Consider the following 23,279-nt stretch of genomic DNA (forward strand, 5'->3'; position numbering starts at 1 on the left):
CTGCACCCACAGCGAGCCGGGGATTGGAACCCAAGGGCAATGAGCAATGAAGGAGGATTATATCTGGATGTCTCCAAATACCAGAGGCTGAAATGACAAACCCACAGATCACCAAGGATCAAATTTAGTCTGAGGAACAGAGTAGGGCCTCATCCCCCCTTTAGGAATCTCAGCACCGGTTCCAACAATACTTTCTCCTCCCACCAGAGTAGGTCCTGAAACAGGCCCTGTTTAAGAGGGTGAGGAAAATGGTCCAAATGAACTCTTCTTCTTTTCAACGGTGAAAAGAAAGAAGAACACATTTATATATTGCCTTTGAGGTTAAGGGGTGATCTTATAGAAGTCTATAAAATAATGAGGGGCATAGATAAGGTCGATAGTCAAAATCTTTTCCCAAAGGTAGGGGAGTCTATAACGAGGGGGCATAGATTTAAGGTGAGAGGGGAGAGATACAAAAGGGTCCAGAGGGGCAATTTTTTCACTCAAAGGGAGGTGAGTGTCTGGAACGAGCTGCCAGAGGCAGTAGTAGAGGCGGGTACAATTTTGTCTTTTAAAAAGCATTTGGACAGTTACATGGGTAAGATGGGTATAGAGGGATATGGGCCAAGTGCAGGCAATTGGGACTAGCTTAGTGGTATAAACTGGGCGACATGGACATGTTGGGCCGAAGGGCCTGTTTCCATGTTGTAACTTCTATGATTCTATGACTACCTCAGGATGTCCCAAAGCACTTTACAGCCAATGAAGTAATTTTTTTTAAAGAAAGTGTAGTCATTATTGAAATGTAGGAAAGGCAGCAGCCAATTCATGCACAGCAAGATCCCACAAACAGCAATGTGATATCGACCAGATAATCCGATATTGGTTGAGGGGTAAATATTGGCCAGGACACCGGGGAGAACTCCCCCTGCTCTTCTTCGAAATAGTACCATGGGATCGTTTACATCCAGTGACCAGTTATTGTTAAATTTTGCATTTAATACAATAGGATTGACAGATGTATTGATATTCTCTTTAACAGGATTAATCATACTCTTGTGCTTCGTGTGATATATGATGGAGTAGATTTTCAATTTGCAGGCTGCGATTAAAACTGGCACTGTGGATTGATCGCACATGATTTTTATTTTCATTTCCACTGAATGGAATTGGGCAGCTGACCGGCAAGTTAAAAATCTATCCCCATGTCACATGAGGTGGTAATATCTCATCTAGCCCAATGGTTCAGTGTGCAAATGCGTTATCTTGTACTGAGCCACATAGAGAAGGTTCCTTGGTTCAATTCCTAGTCTGTATAAGTTAGCAGAATTTACAATAGTCCTCAGCATCCACAGGCTAGAGGGAAAGGGAGGGGGAGAAAAAACGAACAGCCACAATCCTGGCTAATGACCACTATTCAGTGAACGTCACGTGAGGCCGTGCTGTGATGCCCCCATGGTCAAATAGCTGGATCCAGGCGCCGGAGGGGTGACCTGCATCTGTGCAACTGTACCATCGGGAGAGGAGGAGGAATCCAAATTAAATCACAGCCATTCCAGAATAGCAAAAGTGTGGGGGGCAGGGGTATAGAGATGTAATTTACAACATATACTTCCACTGACAAAAAAAACCCCCAACTAAAATGCAAAAACTTACTGCGCTCAAGATTTTAAATCAAAACCAGCGCCGTCAGTGAGGTTTGAAAAAGAAAACACAAATAAAGGAAAATGGCAAATACAGTAGCTGACTCGAGACGGGTGAGCTGCTGATTGCTGCCTCTAAACCGTCCAAGTTAATGACATGTTTGGAGGGATCTGTCTCCTAGGAGTCAGCGAGATGAATAGGGCACATTCTAGGCTCATAAATCTCTTGGTCGAGGAGCAGACTGGAACATGGGCACCTGTTGCTTCGACCAGAAAAACAAATTAGCAGCACCGTGGCTTTACATAAACCCATTGCTCCTGGCGCCTTCCTTATTTTTTTTTATCTGCTCTGCAGTGCTGGGTGCAGCGAAGGTACAAGCAGGAGAGCAGCGGGGAGATTAATGTTACCCAGGGGGGATGAGACACCATTGTTACCCTCGTCTGCTGGAGGCATCACAGACTCTTTTTTCCCTTTTGGAGAGCTCTGGACTCCAAAGTAAACTTAAGTCCGTGACCTGCTGGCATCGGATGCTGAAAACTGAAGGTTTAAGATTTGGTTGTAACATTTCCTTAGCAAACTATTAATCTAAAGGTGATCTTGTTTGTTTGTTTTGGAGTGAGAGGTAAGCCACATCTATTTTTTTTGCGTGCCCATCAATGTAGCTCTAACACCAACCATTAGGTTCACCTGGGTAACGCACCAGAACTCGACAATGGATCACCAGGACAATAAGAACATAGGAACAGGTATAGGCCATTCAGCCCCTCAAGACTGTTCCCCCATTCAATTAGATCATGGTTGATCTGTATCTTAAACACGCACCACCCATCATGATAGATCACCAGGGAAATGCACCACTACATCACAATAGATCACCAGGGCAATATACCACTGCATCACAATAGATCACCAGGGCAATACACCACTGCATCACAATAGATAATGAGGGCAATACACCACTGCATCACAATAGATCACCAGGGCAATACACCACTGCATCACAATAGATCACCAGGGCAATGCACTATTGCATCGCAATAGATCACCAGGGCAATGCACCACTACATCACAATAGATCACCAGGGCAATATACCACTGCATCACAATAGATCACCAGGGCAATACACCACTGCATCACAATAGATAATGAGGGCAATACACCACTGCATCACAATAGATCACCAGGGCAATACACCACTGCATCACAATAGATCACCAGGGCAATACACCACTGCATCGCAATAGATCATGAGGGCAACACACCACTGCATCACAATAGATCACCAGGGCAATGCACTATTGCATCGCAATAGATCACCAGCACAATACACCACTGTATCGCAATAGATCACCAGGGCAATACACCACTGCATCGCAATAGATCACCAGGGCAATGCACCACTGCATCACAATAGATCACCAGGGCAATACACCACTGCATCACAATAGATCATGAGGGCAATACACCACTGCATCACAATAAATCACCAGGGCAATGCACCACTGCATCGCAATAGATCATGAGGGCAATGCACCACTGCATCACCATAGATCACCAGCGCAATACACCACTGCATTGCAATAGATCACCAGGGCAATGCACCACTGCATCACAATAAATCACCAGGGCAATGCACCACTGCATCGCAATAGATCATGAGGGCAATACGCCACTGCATCACCATAGATCACCAGCGCAATACACCACTGCATCGCAATAGATCACCAGCGCAATACACCACTGCATTGCAATAGATCATGAGGGCAATACACCACTGCATCGCAATAGATCATGAGGGCAATACACCACTGCATCACAATAGATCACCAGGGCAATACACCACTGCATCACAATAGATCACCAGGGCAATGCACTATTGCATCGCAATAGATCACCAGGGCAATGCACCACTGCATCACAATAGATCACCAGGGCAATGCACCACTGCATCGCAATAGATCATGAGGGCAATACACCACTGCATCACAATAGATCACCAGGGCAATACACCACTGCATCGCAATAGATCACCAGGGCAATGCACCACTGCATCACAATAGATCACCAGGGCAATACACCACTGCATCGCAATAGATCATGAGGGCAATACACCACTGCATCACCATAGATCACCAGCGCAATACACCACTGCATCACAATAGATCATGAGGGCAATACACCACTGCATCACAATAAATCACCAGGGCAATGCACCACTGCATCGCAATAGATCATGAGGGCAATGCACCACTGCATCACCATAGATCACCAGCGCAATACACCACTGCATTGCAATAGATCACCAGGGCAATGCACCACTGCATCACAATAAATCACCAGGGCAATGCACCACTGCATCGCAATAGATCATGAGGGCAATACACCACTGCATCACCATAGATCACCAGCGCAATACACCACTGCATCGCAATAGATCACCAGCGCAATACACCACTGCATCGCAATAGATCATGAGGGCAATACACCACTGCATCGCAATAGATCATGAGGGCAATACACCACTGCATCACAATAGATCACCAGGGCAATACACCACTGCATCACAATAGATCACCAGGGCAATGCACTATTGCATCGCAATAGATCACCAGGGCAATGCACCACTGCATCACAATAGATCACCAGGGCAATACACCACTGCATTGCAATAGATCACCAGGGCAATGCAAAACTGCATCGCAATAGATCACCAGCGCAATACACCACTGCATTGCAATAGATCACCAGGGCAATGCACCACTGCATCGCAATAGATCATGAGGGCAATACACCACTGCATCACAATAGATCACCAGGGCAATACACCACTGCATCACAATAGATCACCAGGGCAATGCACTATTGCATCGCAATAGATCACCAGGGCAATGCACCACTGCATTGCAATAGATCATGAGGGCAATACACCACTGCATCACAATAGATCACCAGGGCAATACACCACTGCATCACAATAGATCACCAGGGCAATACACCACTGCATGGCAATAGATCATGAGGGCAATACACCACTGCATCACAATAGATCACCAGGGCAATGCACTATTGCATCGCAATAGATCACCAGCACAATACACCACTGTATCGCAATAGATCACCAGGGCAATACACCACTGCATCGCAATAGATCACCAGGGCAATGCACCACTGCATCACAATAGATCACCAGGGCAATACACCACTGCATCGCAATAGATCACCAGGGCAATGCACCACTGCATCACCATAGATCACCAGCGCAATACACCACTGCATCACAATAGATCATGAGGGCAATACACCACTGCATCACCATAGATCACCAGCGCAATACACCACTGCATTGCAATAGATCATGAGGGCAATGCACCACTGCATCACAATAAATCACCAGGGCAATGCACCACTGCATCGCAATAGATCACCAGGGCAATGCACTATTGCATCGCAATAGATCACCAGGGCAATACACCACTGCATCACAATAGATCACCAGGGCAATACACCACTGCATCACAATAGATCACCAGGGCAATACACCACTGCATCGCAATAGATCATGAGGGCAATACACCACTGCATCACAATAGATCACCAGGGCAATGCACTATTGCATCGCAATAGATCACCAGCACAATACACCACTGTATCGCAATAGATCACCAGGGCAATACACCACTGCATCGCAATAGATCACCAGGGCAATGCACCACTGCATCACCATAAATCACCAGGGCAATGCACCACTGCATCGCAATAGATCATGAGGGCAATGCACCACTGCATCACCATAGATCACCAGCGCAATACACCACTGCATTGCAATAGATCACCAGGGCAATACACCACTGCATCACCATAGATCACCAGGGCAATGCACCACTGCATCACAATAGATCACCAGGGCAATACACCACTGCATCACCATAGATCACCAGGGCAATACACCACTGCATCACCATAGATCACCAGGGCAATACACCACTGCATCACAATAGATCACCAGGGCAATACACCACTGCATCACCATAGATCACCAGGGCAATACACCACTGCATCACAATAGATCACCAGGGCAATGCACCACTGCATCACGATAGATCACCAGGGCAATATACTTCAATCGATCACCAGTATGCACCAGTTTAGGAGATAAAGTAATAGCAACATTTCTAAGTGTAGAAGTGCCAGAAGTAGCAGAAAAGAAAGAAAGTAAAACTTGCATCTATACAGTGCCTTTCACAAACTCAGGATGCCCCAAAGCGCTTTACAATCAATGAAGTAGTTTTAGCGAAAGGATTGGCAGGAAATAAATGTAGAGCGTTTATTCAATGTTAGGCTGGAATCCATCAGGAAAGAGAAAATGGAACTGCCATGAATATTTAGGATTAATACATACATTAAAATACCGCTACTGCGGTTTTAAGTAACGTTATTTGGACATACAAAAACAAGGCCTAGCCCATTGCTAACCCAGTATTGAGTGAAAGCTACAAGGATCATCAGCAGATTAATACAGGGAAAATACATTTAAAATAACCTGTACACACAGCGAGAGTCTGTGGTGTCCAGCGGAAAGCACTCCAGCAGCCAGAAGCAAAGTTGGAAAAAGCTAACGTAGCAGTCCGTGTGACAGAAAGTGAAGACCCAACTGTGAAAGGGTCAAATTAAATTTGTGACAGGAAGGGACCCGATCCAACAGTCAGTTACAGGCACATCTGAGAGGAATGATTTGAGTGAAGGAATCCCACTACATGGGAGATAAAATGCGAAAAGGCTGAAGGATCCCTCGATCTGATTGTGCGGACTCGAACAGAAGTGATCCTGTCCCATGCGATTTAAACAGTGGTGGTATTGTGATTTATCTCACTGTGAAGAAGAATATCACATCTTGTAGATGTCATAAGTCTTATACGTCCAGAGGACGTGATAAACACCAAGAGCAAAACTGAATATGTGCCGTTACACTTCACCGTATTTGAACTGCTAGAATGCAAATTGCAGAAATTTATTTAAAGTTTGAAGTTTGAGAGGGAATTACCCCATCTTGGGGATTCTCTAAAAACTCTACATTTCAGTGATTGCAAAAAAAAAATCCCAATCTTCTTCCCCTTTCTTCCATTCTGTAGGTGCTGTCTGATGTCAGGCTGTGGCTCCACTGACACTAGCAGCCCTCGGTATTTTGTCCAAGTGGCCATGAGTGAGCAAAGACAGTGGGGGTGATTTTAAACCCCAAGAACGGCTGGGTTGGGGACGGGTGGGAGTTGAAAATAGTTGTTTTTTTGGGTCGCAACCGCAAAATTTTCAGACTTTGCATTCCCAGTGGGAAGCCTGTGCTTTTCCGCGCCGACATTAAAGCTGGGTTGCGGTCGCGACCCAAAAAAACAACTATTTTCAACTCCCACCCGTCCCCAACCCACCCGTTTTTTGTGGTTTAAAATCACGCCAAGTGAGTGTTGGCAGGATATTCACCATGAAGGGTGTCACTGGCAAGTCCAAACCTGTGCTTGCTTAAGTATGTACGCATACATGCACACACCACACACAAACATACACACACACAAACATACACACATACACACACCACATGCAGAAACATATACACACACACATACACGCCACACAAACATACATACACACATCAGCTGAAACTATCAGAAAGAAGGTTCAACCTTGGCTCAGTGGCTCCAAGTCAGAATGTCATGGGTTCAAGCCCCGCTCCAGAGACTTCAGCACATAATCTAGGCTGACATTCCTCATTGCTGACCTGTCTTTCAGATGAGATATTAAACTGAGGCCCTCTTAGGTGGATGTAAAAGATCCCATGGCAGTATTTGAAAAAGGGTTGGGGAGTTCTCCCAGTGCCTTGGCCAATATTTATCACTTAACCAAGGTCGCTAAAACAGATTGTCTGATCATTACCACATTGCTGTTTATGGGACCTTGATGTGCATAAATTGGCTGCCGCATTTCCCTACATTACAACAGTGAACGCACATCAAAAGTACATAATTGGCTGCAAAGCAATTTGGGACATATTGAGGACATGAAAGGCGCTATACAAGTTCTTTCTTTCTAGAGATCAGGAGCAGGAACCCTGGTTGATTTTCCTCACTGCACTTTCCCAGATGCACTGAGGCCCCCGAATATTGCCCCAGTTGAGATCAGCTCACTCAGAGAGCAGTGATCAAACCCCGCAATGGCTCAGTACCACATCAGGAGAAGCGTTTACCCAGTGAACCACTGGAGAAGCCCCAAAAACATCTGTAACGACTGCTGCGGTGTCTGCTGTGATCCATCTTGGAGTGCACATCAGCACTTCAGTGACTTTGCACAACTGCTCTGCTTTCCCATCCTTCCCACTGGGTGACAGCCTTCAGATAATTTAGAAACAAACTGCCAATTTAGGCAACGTTTTCACCAACCGTAAAACACAGGTGAGAGGAAGAAAACGTAATCTGGGTTCCACCTGCTGGAAGACTGTACGCTGGGGGAATGAAGCCAAAGGCCTTGTGTAGGACCGGTTAATAAAGCTAAGAGTAGAACTGGTTAACCAAGTCATAGCATGAGCTAATTTAACGGAGGCCTTAACCCGTTAAAGTGTTCGTACATGAACCTTTGCGCAGCAAAATTTCAAGGACAAAATTTGCTGTGTAACTGAAGGAGGTTCTTTTCAAAGTGCATTTTTAGAGAAGTGAGGGAAGAAATGAGAGATGTTGGTGTATAAAAGTACTTAAAAGATGCTGGAGGAGAAGAGCCCCATGTCATCTTGCTCGTGATTGCATCATGTGTGAGTGAGGTAATGATGGGGATTTGTGCTACGTACTTTGCCACAAATTGCATAATTGGGGTACAATTTCCAAGGAGTTCTCCCGATCTCCAGCCATAACTTCGGCAGAAATGGCGCAAGCGGCCATTTACATCGTGTCTGCAGGGATTCCAGCAATCTACCGCCAATGTCACAGCGGGAGATCAGGAGACTGCCCGTGGGACTTCCAGGCGATTGTGTCCCAGGTGTTTGACAGACAAAGTACACACGGGCCAGGGAGAGTCAGTGCTTTCAGAATGGGAAGAACAAACAAGAACATCAGGATTCTATTATAAATCACGCTTGTTTTTGCAGAATTATGATGGAATCCCCAAGATGAGGGAATTTCCTTCGAAAATCCGGATTTTAAATAAATCTCTGCAATTTGAATTCTAGCATTCAAAAACTATTTCTGGGAGATTCTGTCCCTTATACCAGTATCTGTTAAAAACAGACCTTCTGCCTCACACTATTGTCTGTTCTACGCAAACAGCGGGTAACTAGTTTATAAAATAACTGATAACCCTTGACCTTTGAAACCACTGAAGCTGCCATCATCTCTCTCCTATTCATCATCACGCAGTTAAAACTCAGCCAAGAGATTCCATGGTCAGTCTTGGATGAAATTAAGCGATTCCTTTGGGAATGACTGCACTGACCAGATGTCTTTAGCCAGGTCTAGGGAGAGAGGTTAGGCCGAGCGGGGTTGGGGGGGGAGGGAGGGGTGGGGAGGTGGGGGGGAAGCAGCTGCAATGCCTTCCTGGTTGCCGTGGAGACCAGCTTTCCCATCCACCCTGCAGCAGCGAGGAAGGGAGTAGCTGCCAGCTGTTGTCTCATTGCCACTGGGATAATAAAGAAGTGGGAGGCTTACGTTTGGCCTGCTCCCAGCCCCTAAAAAAAAAGAGAAGGTAAAAAAAATAATCTATCCGCAACCCCTGGGCCACAAATTCTCAGAGTCGCCAGTGCGACTGCTTTGCTATTGTTCAAAATCCTCAAAGCACGTTTTACTTCAGTATTTCCACAATTTCAGATATCGTCTGCAGCAGCAGGAGACCCGAGGATGACTCGACATTCTGCCCATGCAGGTTCGTTTAATTTGAAATGTTCCCTCGTTCTCGCTGCGAAGTCAAACGGTCTTATGAGCTTAATCCTTGACTTCCAGAGCTTTCTTGGATTGCGTTACCAGCTCTATTCTCATTCCACCATTTCGACAAAGCGTCCCAGGATTAATTAAACTCCCCTGCAAAGTCAACCTAATACGCTGGAGTCCACCGGGGTTTAACCCCTGCAGTACAATTAATCCCCTGCCTGTCAGGTCGCTGTTAATGGGAGCGACCCTGTACAGCACATTGTCTTCGGAGGGCTTTCCCCCCCCCCTTGTATTTTACTCTTTGCTCTAAGTTCAAGTGTCTAATTATAGCTTTGTGAAGTTAATGATCAATTTATCAGAGACTTCAAGACACCTTTGAAGTCACAACACACCAAAGATGGAGGGGGGAGGAGGATTTAAAATTTTAAGTTCACAGGGACTGGGAGGGGAAGGGGGTAAAGGCAGCTTTTTGATTCTTGGCCCCTCTTCCCTACAGCATATGCAGAGTGGGGTCTTTCATTTGAAAGAAAATAGGCCTCCTGAAAAGTTGCTGCCTGTCATGCTGCTGTTCAGTGGCGCATCCCTCTGATAAACTACATCAGACAGGTTACTGAAGGCACTGCGCGCTCTCCGCCATCCCCAGACTCGTTCAGCCATGTATCATTAAAAAGTTTAAAATCCACGTCCTATTGTGCCTTTGCTACGCCCAGGTTTTTTTTTTCTTTTTAAGCCAGATAATTACTACCATATCCAGCCTGTCACCACACTGAGAAGTTTATAAGTATGATTAGCTCCCCCTCCTCCCTCCCTTTGAAACCTGTTTCAACCGGTTTACACCTTCAATAGGATAGGAAACGTTATAACAGTTCAAACGTCTTCCCCCCCCCCCACCACCTTCATTTTGTCATTAAAAACACACGCCCAGCCATCTGAACTCCTCCAGCTTGTCTCCACGGGATGGCCAGGCCAGGACTTTCAAAAGAAACAACCAGTGTCTTTCTTGCCTCCAGCCAGACGCAGCCTGTTAATGAAGGAGACCATAATCACAGTCCCCACTGATGCAGGGAGCACAGACAGAGACCGGACTTTGTTTAAACAGGGGTACGACGTCAAATGAGTCGGGGGTGTGGGGAAACTATCTATCCAAGTTAACCCTTCCTACTGCAGCCCGGGGAAGCTCATTCACAACATCACTTGCACGGTTAATGTATTCTTTTGATATGACGGTGTGGGGCTAAGGATGACAGATCTCAACATTTTTGGACCAAATTGATCCGAATGATCCCCAGAGCACCTTTTTTTTAAAATTCATTCTCGGGATGTGGGCATCGATGGCAAGGCCATCATTTATCGCCCATCACTAGTTGCCCTTGAGAAGGTGGCGGTGAGCCGCCTTCTTGAACCGCTGCAGTCCGTGTGGTGTTAGGTAGGGAGTTCCAGGATTTTGACCCAGTGACGATGTAGGAACGGTGATATATGTCCCAGTCCGGATGGTGTGTGACTTGGAGGGGAACTTGGAGGCGATGGTGTTCACCCCAGTTAGACGGTTGTAACGCTCCAACGGTCCAGGAATTCATCGTCGGTTGGCTATAGTTGGAGCTCCTGTGACTGCCCCCCCCCCCCAATCACCTCTCACACCTCTTTAGGACCGTGGTGCTATGTCTCAGACTGTCCGTGGTCACTCTTTCATTGCCTTGTTCTGTACTGAAGCTGCGTCACATCCTTGCAGGATGCGGATGCCCGTTGGCTAATTTGAGGATTCGCTCATCCACCTTTTGATGGAATTTCTTCCATCGAGGGTCCCACTACCACCGCCTCGAAACGAGTGGCGCTTTCGGAGGAGACCAGGTCACTTAACCGCCACCCGGTACTCGGTATTGACCAATGACAGGTCGTGCTGCCCACTGGTATTATGGTAGCTGGTTTTTAACACCTGACTTGAATATAGCCCAGGAATCACGGTCAACATATTCGCAGTCAAACACTTAATACGTTTGTATGAAATATCTTTCTCAAGTGGCGGCTTCACAGAGCTAGTTAACGATTTTAAATAAACTGATTCACGCCTGGGTTAAGACAGGGGGCAGAGGAATGTTTAAACAGCATAACAGGTTCAGCTGCCAATGCTGCCCACAGTTATTTATAGGCTTTTCTGTTACACACCTCACCCACCAGGTAAAATTTTTATTTTCAAACACCGTTTGCTATACACCCACCATTATTATAATGTCCCATTAAAACATGCTTCACATAATAGACCCTGTCCTCATCATAAGGCTCTCAGTTAAAACACTGTTACTCACCCAGCTTTCATTATAGCACTATCTGAGTTTTAAGTTACCCCAACCCCCCCTCTCCGATCTAACTGTGTCCCATTTATTGCTGTTAAGGGACAGGCATCAAATGCACAGCTGAATGATGATGGGGTAGATGCTCCGTTTACTATGTTAAGGGACAGTCACCGAACACAAGGCTGAGTGATAGGGAGATAGGTGCACTGTTTATTATGTTAAGGGACAGTCACCGAACACAAGGCTGAGTGATAGGGAGATAGGTGCACTGTTTACGATGTTAAGGGACAGTCACCGAACACAAGGCTGAGTGATAGGGAGATAGGTGCACTGTTTATTATGTTAAGGGACAGTCACCGAACACAAGGCTGAGTGATAGGGAGATAGGTGCACTGTTTACGATGTTAAGGGACAGTCACCGAACACAAGGCTGAGTGATAGGGAGATAGGTGCACTGTTTATTATGTTAAGGGACAGTCACCGAACACAAGGCTGAGTGATAGGGAGATAGGTGCACTGTTTACGATGTTAAGGGACAGTCACCGAACACAAGGCTGAGTGATAGGGAGATAGGTGCACTGTTTACTATGTTAAGGGACAGTCACCGAACACAAGGCTGAGTGATAGGTGCACTTTTTGCATTGTTTGTCACCATTCAGCATTTGTTTCTAACAATCCTCGAAATGTTAAATGCAAGACATCACAGAGCATCAGCTGTATTCCTGTGACATCCATCACATTACCTACATTGTGCAATTTAATCAGCGCCCCGAGGACAATCTGATCTCCTTCCGCCCTCCGCTTCCCAAACGATAAGAGTAATTGGGGAGGAAACAGAAGGGCAGTGACTACCTTTAGATTAGGCTGATCAAATTGAATGCCCAGATCACAATGCACTTTGGGAATGGTAGCAGGGTGTGGACTGGATCGCTCGGCTTGACACTAATTCAGCCTTTGACGTGAGGTATAATTCACCAGTGCCATATCAAGGCAACTGTAACACAGAATCTTACAGCACAGAAGGAGGCCGTTCAGCCCATCGCGCCTGTGCGGACTTTTTGAAAGAACTCTCCAATTAGTCCCACTACCTAGCTCTTTCCCCATAGCCCTGAAAATTTTTCCCCTTCACGTATTTATCCAGTTCTCTTTTTGAAAGTTACTATTGAATCTGCTTCCACTACCCTTTCAGGCAGCGCATTCCAGATCAGAACAAGTCGCTGCATTAAAAAAAAAATTTCTCCTCTCGCCTCTGGTTCTTTTGCCGATGATCTTAAATCTGTGTCCTTTGATTACCGACCCTCCTGCCCCTTTCGCCTTGGAAACCACCTCCCCCAGGCATGGTGGTTTCACACTGGCGGTGGGCGGACTCCTGTGGATCACCACAGCCATGAAAGTAGGGAGAAGATCTCCTCCTCTTTACAAATGGGCTTACGATTATGTTGCATGTAGTACACAGAGCGACTCTCCACCCCACTCCCCCCACCGCCCACTCTCTCCCCCCACCGCCCACTCTCTCCCCCATTGTCTCATTGCAACTGAAAGCTGCCATTTTCTTAAAGGGCCAGGAGGTGCAGCCAAATCTCAGAATAACAATTTATGGTGATTTGATAAACACTGTAAGAGGTCTTCTAATGGTATGGAGTCAATGTGCAAGGTGAAACCTTCCATTGGCAAAGCTATTTTGCAGATGAAAAGAATGGCTCTACTCCCAACCATGTAAATCAGAGATTCGGTACTGAATATGTAACAGGTTAAAGAAACATAGTCTAAAGGCACTCACAGAGTGGTCACCACCTCAACAGAAGTGTGAAACATAAAGGAGTGAGAAAGAGAGATTGAGAGAAAACTCTCACTTCTGGGAAATATTCAGGAAGCCAGTCAGTAACTTTCTTTCCTCCCAGCAAAGTGTTAATGAGAAGGCAACTGTAACATTATCACTTTCACAGGATGAAGTGTCCACTCAAACAACAATCAACTACTTCCTGTCTTGGCCCCTTCACTAAAACTTCAGGAAAAACTAATTTCTTCCCCTCTCTCCTTTATCATCATGCTGCACTTATAAAACAGGGCCTTCAGTGAATTGAAACACTTCCCAACACACCCCTCACAGGCCAGGACCACCTCACTGAAACACGTCCCTACACACCCCTCACAGGCCAGGACCACCTCACTGAAACACGTCCCTACACACCCCTCACAGGCCAGGACCACCTCACTGAAATACCTCCATACACTCCCCTCACAGGCCAGGACCACCTCACTGAAATACCTCCCGACACACTCCTCACAGGACAGGACCCCCTCACTGAAATACCTCCATACACACCCCTCACAGGACAGGACCACCTCACTGAAACACCTCCCTACACACCCCTCACAGGACAGGACCACCTCACTGAAATACCTCCCTACACACCCCTCACAGGACAGAACCACCTCACTGAAATACCTCCCTACACACCCCTCACAGGCCAGGACCACCTCACTGAAATACCTCCCTACACACCCCTCACAGGCCAGGACCACCTCACTGAAACACCTCCCTACACACCCCTCACAGGACAGGACCACCTCACTGAAATACCTCCCTACACACCCCTCACAGGCCAGGACCACCTCACTGAAATACCTCCCTACACACCCCTCACAGGACAGGACCACCTCACTGAAACACTTCCCTACACACCCCTCACAGGCCAGGACCACCTCACTGAAATACCTCCATACACACCCCTCACAGGCCAGGACCACCTCACTGAAACACGTCCCTACACACCCCTCACAGGCCAGGACCACCTCACTGAAATACCTCCCTACACACCCCTCACAGGCCAGGACCACCTCACTGAAATACCTCCCTACACACCCCTCACAGGCCAGGACCACCTCACTGAAACACTTCCCTACACACCCCTCACAGGCCAGGACCACCTCACTGAAATACCTCCCTACACACCCCTCACAGGACAGGACCACCTCACTGAAATACCTCCATACACACCCCTCACAGGACAGGACCACCTCACTGAAACACTTCCCTACACACCCCTCACAGGCCAGGACCCCCTCACTGAAATACCTCCCTACACACCCCTCACAGGACAGGACCACCTCACGGAAATACCTCCATACACACCCCTCACAGGACAGGACCACCTCACTGAAATACCTCCCTACACACCCCTCACAGGCCAGGACCCCCTCACTGAAATACCTCCCTACACACCCCTCACAGGCCAGGACCACCTCACTGAAATACCTCCCTACACACCCCTCACAGGCCAGGACCACCTCACTGAAACACTTCCCTACACACCCCTCACAGGCCAGGACCCCCTCACTGAAATACCTCCCTACACTCCCCTCACAGGACAGGACCACCTCACTGAAACTCTTCCCTACACACCCCTCACAGGCCAGGACCCCCTCACTGAAATACCTCCCTACACACCCCTCACAGGCCAGGACCCCCTCACTGAAATACCTCCCGACACACCCCTCACAGGCCAGGACCCCCTCACTGAAACACTTCCCGACACACCCCTCACAGGCCAGGACCACCTCACTGAAACACGTCCCTACACACCCCTCACAGGCCAGGACCACCTCACTGAAATACCTCCCTACACACCCCTCACAGGCCAGGACCACCTCACTGAAATACCTCCCTACACACCCCTCACAGGCCACGACCACCTCACTGAAATACCTCCCTACACACCCCTCACAGGCCAGGACCACCTCACTGAAACACTTCCCGACACACCCCTCACAGGACAGGACCACCTCACTGAAACACGTCCCTACACACCCCTCACAGGCCAGGACCACCTCACTGAAATACCTCCCTACACACCCCTCACAGGCCAGGACCACCTCACTGAAATACCTCCATACACACCCCTCACAGGACAGAACCACCTCACTGAAACACTTCCCTACACACCCCTCACAGGCCAGGACCCCCTCACTGAAATACCTCCCTACACACCCCTCACAGGACAGGACCACCTCACGGAAATACCTCCATACACACCCCTCACAGGACAGGACCACCTCACTGAAATACCTCCCTACACACCCCTCACAGGCCAGGACCCCCTCACTGAAATACCTCCCTACACACCCCTCACAGGCCAGGACCCCCTCACTGAAACACTTCCCGACACACCCCTCACAGGCCAGGACCACCTCACTGAAACACGTCCCTACACACCCCTCACAGGCCAGGACCACCTCACTGAAATACCTCCCTACACACCCCTCACAGGCCAGGACCACCTCACTGAAATACCTCCCTACACACCCCTCACAGGCCAGGACCACCTCACTGAAACACTTCCCGACACACCCCTCACAGGACAGGACCACCTCACTGAAACACGTCCCTACACACCCCTCACAGGCCAGGACCACCTCACTGAAATACCTCCCTACACACCCCTCACAGGCCACGACCACCTCACTGAAATACCTCCATACACACCCCTCACAGGACAGGACCACCTCACTGAAACACTTCCCTACACACCCCTCACAGGACAGGACCACCTCACTGAAATACCTCCATACACACCCCTCACAGGACAGGACCACCTCACTGAAACACTTCCCTACACTCCCCTCACAGGCCAGGACCACCTCACTGAAACACTTCCCTACACACCCCTCACAGGCCAGGACCACCTCACTGAAACACTTCCCTACACTCCCCTCACAGGCCAGGACCACCTCACTGAAATACCTCCATACGCCTCCCTCATGACACCCACACAGACAGAGTAGATAAAGAGAAACTTTTCCCATTGGCGGAAGGGTCAAGGACCAGAGGACATAGATTTAAGGTGATTTGGCAAAGGAACCTAAGGTGACATGAGGAAAAACTTTTTTACACAGCAAGTGGTTAGGATCTGGAATGCACTGCCCGAGGGGGTGGTGGAGGCAGATTCAATCATGGTCTTCAAAAGGGAACTGGATAAGTACTTGAAAGGAAAACATTAGCAGGGCTATGGGGAAAGGATGGGGTAGTGAGAATAGCTGGATTGCTCTTGCATAGAGCCGGCACGGACTCAATGGGCTAAATGGCCTCCTTCCGTGCTGTAATCTTTCTATAATTCTATGACAAGGTCACCTCCCAGGAAGGTTTCCAAACAAGCCTCGACTTGCAGAGTGATTAGAAATGTGCTCGATGTGCTAAGTCTGCATACTCCCTTACAGTTCCTGTAAGAAGCCACGTTTTTTAATCTCTAGCAGTGTGAAGGAGGATGAATTCATCCTGAAATCTGTACTCTAAACAATCCTGATCTAAATTGATATTGGTTTCAAGACAGCCCACCTCAGGAGGAAGCGGGGGGTGGGGGTGGGGGGGATGATCTCTGAGATCCCAATTTGGATGAAAGCAGATGCCCAATATTATAAAGTGGTAACTGGACTGACCATCTGAATCCCAGCTATGCATGCCCACTGAAATCTAATTAACCGGAAGAAATCACTATATCAAGTGTTTCAGTTGCACACACAGTGCACACCTAGTGGAGGTGAAATTGGACCATGTTGTACCCGTCTTGTATGCACTACGTGAACAACTAAGCCCCGAAAATGGTGTCCTGACGCACATGCACACTTCTGACGTGCTGTGCACAGGACACTATCTTGGTAAAGGCGTTTGCACAGGTGCATCTAACAAACGCCGGCAGCATGTAGAGTAGGGAGATTATGACATGAATCAGTGTGCAACGCTGATTTAAAGGGACCGCTGCTATTTTGGAACTCCACGCTCCAGCCAACGCACTGTCTTAACTTCGCACAGCTGAACAGGACTGAAACGGCATGGAGGACCTCCCACCAGCACTTTTTAAAGGGATCATGCAGGAGTTACAGGTTAATTGCTGGATTATTGCTTCCGGCTGCTGATGCATTTGAATGTGTTTTTGGAGGTTTCCTATACTTGAAAAAGATTTCAATACCCTGCAGAGAGTGGGTTGACTGCTGATAGGCAACAGCAAGGACACTGTCAGAGTGGCAAGCATGGGAGCAGGAATGCTGTCATCCGGAGAGAGGACAGCAGGCTCATGTTCCACGGAGCGAATGCCACTTGCTGCCTCCTGTTATGCGCCATCTTCTCCTGCAAGAAAGACGGACGTGTCCTGCAAGATGTTTGGGCGATATGGCTGTCATAGTTGAATAGCTGCCAGTGTGTGTGACCTGTAAGTTGCGGGTGTGTGGCTTGCAAGAGTGGTAATGTGTGACGGTGAGATGAAGCATCTGATTCGCAGGGTGGCGTATTGATTGAAAGAGTTTGTTGGTATGTGGGTGATGGGGGGGTGGTGTAGTGCGTAGAGCAGTGGATGAGGCTACTGGTGCAGTTGGTAGGAGATGCCACTTGACAGTTGAACGCACTCACCTTGACCACTCATGTCAAATCACTGAGCTTCCTGCACTGCATCCATGTTCTTTGCGCTATGCTCCTGGCATTGACATTCGCCACCATGTCCTTCCACTGCACATATATCTGGAGGGCCTCCTGCCCCCTGCAGATACAGAATGTCCCTCCTTCACTCCAACTCTTGCACCAAGGCCTCCAGTGCATTATCAGAAAACCATGATGCACACTCTCTCGCAGGTTGAGACATCTTCACAAAATGTCTTCCAAAGCAATCCACTTCCTGACACCAATTCCATCAGCCACAGTGCACCTCCCCTTTAAGAGGTGCAGGCTGCCTTCAAGTAGCACTGGCTTTGATTATTCCAGGCATTTTTGGAGTGGTATTTTCAGAAAGATCTTGAGGCACAGCCTATTTCCTCCTTCCCCAATCGTACGCATAAATGATCATAAATAAAACGCAAGTCAGCAGATTTGATTTTAAGAACTGTTTTCATTGTGTAGTTCAGCGATATGTTCATGCATTAAGTGGAGACATGGACATATCTCTTGATTCAAACTGCACATCCATCATTCATAGTGAAATGCAGTGTTCAGCAACTGATGGGACAGGCCAGTTTATTGATTGACTACTTGGTGTTATTTTGAAATGCACCATAGTTGTTACTCATATACACCAGGAAATATGTTGGGACTCCTGCTGATGCGCGCAGGCAATGAACAGCGCAGGTAGCGCAGGTAGCACTGGCTGTACACAGCAATCATTGAAATCAGCAGGCAGCACAAATTTTACATGCTGTCTGCATCACAACAATCGGGCATGGGTTAATCGCACACTGCGATCTCAGCGCCTGTTTTCAGGGGTTATCCAATATAACCCCCAGTGTGCGCACAAGGTACACATGCAAATCTATTATAAATGTAAGGAGTTGCACAACACCAGGTTATAGTCCAACAGCTTTATTTGAAATCACAAGCTTTTGGAGCTTTGCTCCTTCGTCAGGTGAAGTGAAGAGAAGCATATAGGCACAGCATATATAGTCAGAGAACAATGCCTGGTGATTACAGATAATCTTTCTAACTGCCCATTATCACACCTCGGCAGAGAGATAATCACAGCAATCAAAGGAGTGAATGGTGTTCAAACAGGTTAGTCAGGGAAACATTACATCCAAGAATACTGAGGTGGGGTCACCAGGGGTCAAATGTAGCAGATGCTGGGGTTTGTATTGAAAACAGATAACTTTTTTTTGCAGGAAATCGCAGCAGGTCCGGCCGCATCTGTGTATGGAGAACAAGCCAACTACGACTTGAGTCTGGATGACTCTACGTCAGGTAGGGTTACATGTAGCGTGACATGAACCCAAGATCCTGGTTGAGGCCATCCTCATGGGTGCGGAACTTGGCTATCAATTTCTGCTCAACGATTTTGTGTTGTCGTGTGTCTCGAAGGCCGCCTTGGAGAACGCTTACCCGAAGATCGGAGGCTGAATGTCCTTGACTGCTGAAGTGTTCCCCGACCGGGAGGGAACCCTCCTGCCTGGCGATTGTTGTGCGGTGTCCATTCATCCGTTGTCGCAGTGTCTGCATGGACGGCCTCAACCAGGATCTTGGGTTCATGTCACGCTACATGTAACCCCACCTGACGTAGAGTCATCCAGACTCAAGTCGTAGTTGGCTTGTTCTCCATACACAGATGCAGCCGGACCTGCTGCGATTTCCAGCAAAAAAAAGTTATCTGTTTTCAATACAAACCCCAGCATCTGCTACATTTGACCCCTGGTGACCCCACCTCAGTATTCTTGGATGTAATGTTTCCCTGACTAACCTGTTTGAACACCATTCATTCCTTTGATTGCTGTGATTATCTCTCTGCCGAGGTGTGATAAAGAGCAGTTAGAAAGATTATCTGTAATCACCAGGCATTGTTCTCTGACTATATATGCTGTGCCTATATGCATCTCTTCACTTCACCTGATGAAGGAGCAAAGCTCCGAAAGCTTGTGATTTCAAATAAAACTGTTGGACTATAACCTGGTGTTGTAAGACTCCTTACATTTGTCCACCCCAGTCCATCACCGGCATCTCACATCAAATCTATTATATATTAAATTCAGAATGTTGGGTATCAAAAACTTTCATGGGAACCTTCTCCTTATGGACAACCCCATTATGCTGCTTGTAGTACCAGCTGTGCCTGTATGTGGTGCTGTGATAGGAGTGTTCAATGTTAAGGGGGTCACTCCTTGCCTATCACAGATTCACCCAGCCTGTGTCACACACAGTAGGTGTTATATTACCTTTTAACATTTTGGACTCTGGTTAGCTTACTCTAGGTACAAGTTTGAGGATCCAATGTTTACACTAGTATCTGGAGTGACTCTGTTTAGCATCCAGTAGGTGCCAGTATGAGGTTGCACACACTGATGTATGACTAAAGTCTACAACAACGGCAACAACTTGCATTTATATAGCACCTTTAACGTAGTAAAACGTCCCAAGGTGCTTCACAGGAGCGTTATCAAACAAAATTTGGCACATAATGAGCCATATAAGGAGATATTATGATGGGTGTCCAAAAGCTTGGTCAAAGAGATAGGTTTTAAGGAACATCTTAAAAGAGGAGAGGGAGAGAGGTGGAGAGGTTTAGGGAGGAAATTCCAGGGTTTAGGGCCTAGGCAGCTGAAGGCACAGCCGCCAATGGTGGAGCGATAAAAATCGGGGATGCTCAAGAGGCCAGAATTGGAGGAGCGCAGAGATCTCGGAGATCCCGGAGGGTTGTAGGGCTGGAGGAGGTTACAGAGATAGAGAGGGGTGAGACCACAGAGGGATTTGAAAAGGATGAGAATTTTAAAATCGAGGTGTTCCCGGATCGGGAGCCAATGTAGGTCAGTGGGCACAGGGGTGATGGGTGAACGGCACATGGTGCGAGTTAGGATACGGGCAGCGGAGTTTTGGATGAGCTCAAGTTTATGGAGGGCGGAAGATGGGAGGCCGGCCAGGAGAGCATTGGAATAGTCAAGTCTTGAGGTATCAAAGGCACGGATGAGGGTTTCAGCAGCAGACGAGCGGAGGCAGGGGCAGAGATGCGCAATGTTACAGATGTGGAAGTAGACGGTCTTGGCAATAGAGTGGATTTATGGTCGGAAGCTCATCTCAGGATCATATACGACTCCAAGGTTGTGGACGGTCTGGTTCGGCCTCAGACAGTGGTCAGGGAGAGGGATGGTGTTAGTGGCTAGTAAACAGTTTGTGGCGGGGATCGAAGACAATGACTTCAGTCTTCCCAATATTTAGTTGGAGGAAATTTTTGCTCGCCCAGTACTGGATGTCGGACAAGCAGTGTGAAAAATCAGAGACAGTAGAGGGGTCGAGGGAGGTGGTGGTGAGGTAGAGCTGGGTCTTGTCAGTGTACATATGGAACTGACATTGTGTTTTTGGATGATGTCGCCAAGAGGCAGCGTGTAGATGAAAAATAGAAGGGGCTAAGGATAGATCCCTGAAGGACTCCAGAGGTAACGGTGCGGGAGTGGGAAGGGAATCCATTGTAGGTGATTCTCTGGCTACAACTAGATCGATATGAATGGAACCAGGCGAGGGCAGTCCCACCCAGCTGGACGATGGTGGAGAGGTGTTGGAGGAGGATGGTGGGGTCAACTGTGTCAAAGGGTGCAGACAGGTCGAGAAGGATGAGGAGGGATAGTTTACCACGGTCACAAACACATAGAATGTCATTTGTGACTTTGATAAGGGCCGTTTCAGTACTGCAGCAGAGGTGGAAATCTGATTGGAGGGTTATCATCTTCAGAAAGTACAGGGGACTAGAATAACTTTTATCCTTTGTCTGTCGAATATAAAGTGCGCACGAACATCTACTGCGCACGGCAACAGATTGAAGCACTCTATGCGTGGATGCTTACTGACCACAGACATACACTGCGACATCACTCAAAGTAGGGTGGAATTTTAAAAAGGGTGGAGATCCCCCAAAAGGTATAGTGGGTAAAGGTTCTGCCAGGGCAGAACTAAGCCATAGAGGCCAAAGGGTTCCGGGTTCAGTTCCGCATCTTTGACAAGTTAGCCAATCACAGCTGGGGTAACAGCTGGAGTGCCTTATGGAAATGGAAAAATGAAAGCAGCCAAGTGAAAGGCCGACCAGTGACCCCCTGCTGGAAAATGCGCCTGTGCGGATATTGGGTGAAGAAAGGATCAAGATCTCACGTGATGCCCTCCGCAGGGGAATAGACCGTCTTGAGTCTCATGCGGGATTCAGACACGAAGAACAGGCACTCAAATGAGGTACCAGAGATCAGCTGATTCCTTCAACTCTGCACTCTTAGAGTCAGTGCATTTGGGAGAAAATTGAACAAAAGAAGAAAAAAAGCATTTTAAAAAGGATATAATAATCGTGCCAGCAGATTTTACACATTTGAGCTTTCAGCACCGAGTGTGGCACACTGTGCCAGAAAGGAGAATTTGTGGAATCGGATAAAACCTGAGGGACGAGCCGATCTCTGTGCCCATATTCCGTGTGTACGCTCCCAAAATGGAAAGCTCTCCACTGGGAGTGTGAATTTCCCAAATTATACTAGTAAACTCTTTAAAATATGTTTTAATATTTAATAAACAAAATATACATAAAGGCTGAGGGAGTTATGGAACAAAAGAATGAATCTGCTCATGTTGCAAATTTATCTCTGCTCAGTGGAGTCATAAACCAATATTTCCCCCTCACAAATTCATAGATTTTTTTGAAATAACATTTACCTGTTGGAAAATAAGTAGCTTGAAAACATTCCAGGGCAACGTTGCAGCGAGTGGATTCCGATATTTAGCATTTAGAAATTCACTTTATCAGATTCCACATTCTTTTACTCAATTTGAAGCCAGAAAACGAGATGCAATTTACATTTTACTCGATAATAATGCACGAAGATTACACTAAATGCACAAGACCTCTTGGGAAATCCCTCGTCTGGTTACAGCCACTGTGCTGGCGACAGACCCCCAGCCCCTGGGGCAAAGGGAGCCCAGACAGACACAGATGGGGAATGGCTGGGAAGAGACACAGAGGTGGCACAGAA

At 47.5% G+C, this 23,279-nt stretch overlaps 1 protein-coding gene and 1 long non-coding RNA gene across 7 annotated transcripts in view; one reads left to right on the forward strand and one right to left on the reverse strand.

The window, feature by feature from the left end:
• LOC137327844 (potassium voltage-gated channel subfamily KQT member 1) overlaps positions 1 to 23,279 on the reverse strand; it is a 699,654-nt gene that overhangs the window by 513,021 nt on the left and 163,354 nt on the right. The gene's annotated exons all lie outside the window — the stretch shown is intronic.
• Positions 9,210 to 23,279, forward strand: part of LOC137327845 (uncharacterized) — a 78,136-nt gene continuing 64,066 nt past the window's right edge. Inside the window, exons 1-2 of the long non-coding RNA XR_010964560.1 lie at positions 9,210 to 9,340; positions 9,463 to 9,517. This is a non-coding gene — a long non-coding RNA (uncharacterized lncRNA). The remainder of the gene's footprint in view (positions 9,341 to 9,462; positions 9,518 to 23,279) is intronic.

The sequence above is a fragment of the Heptranchias perlo genome, chromosome 12, assembly GCF_035084215.1.
Source record: "Heptranchias perlo isolate sHepPer1 chromosome 12, sHepPer1.hap1, whole genome shotgun sequence".
Taxonomy (NCBI): domain Eukaryota; kingdom Metazoa; phylum Chordata; class Chondrichthyes; order Hexanchiformes; family Hexanchidae; genus Heptranchias; species Heptranchias perlo.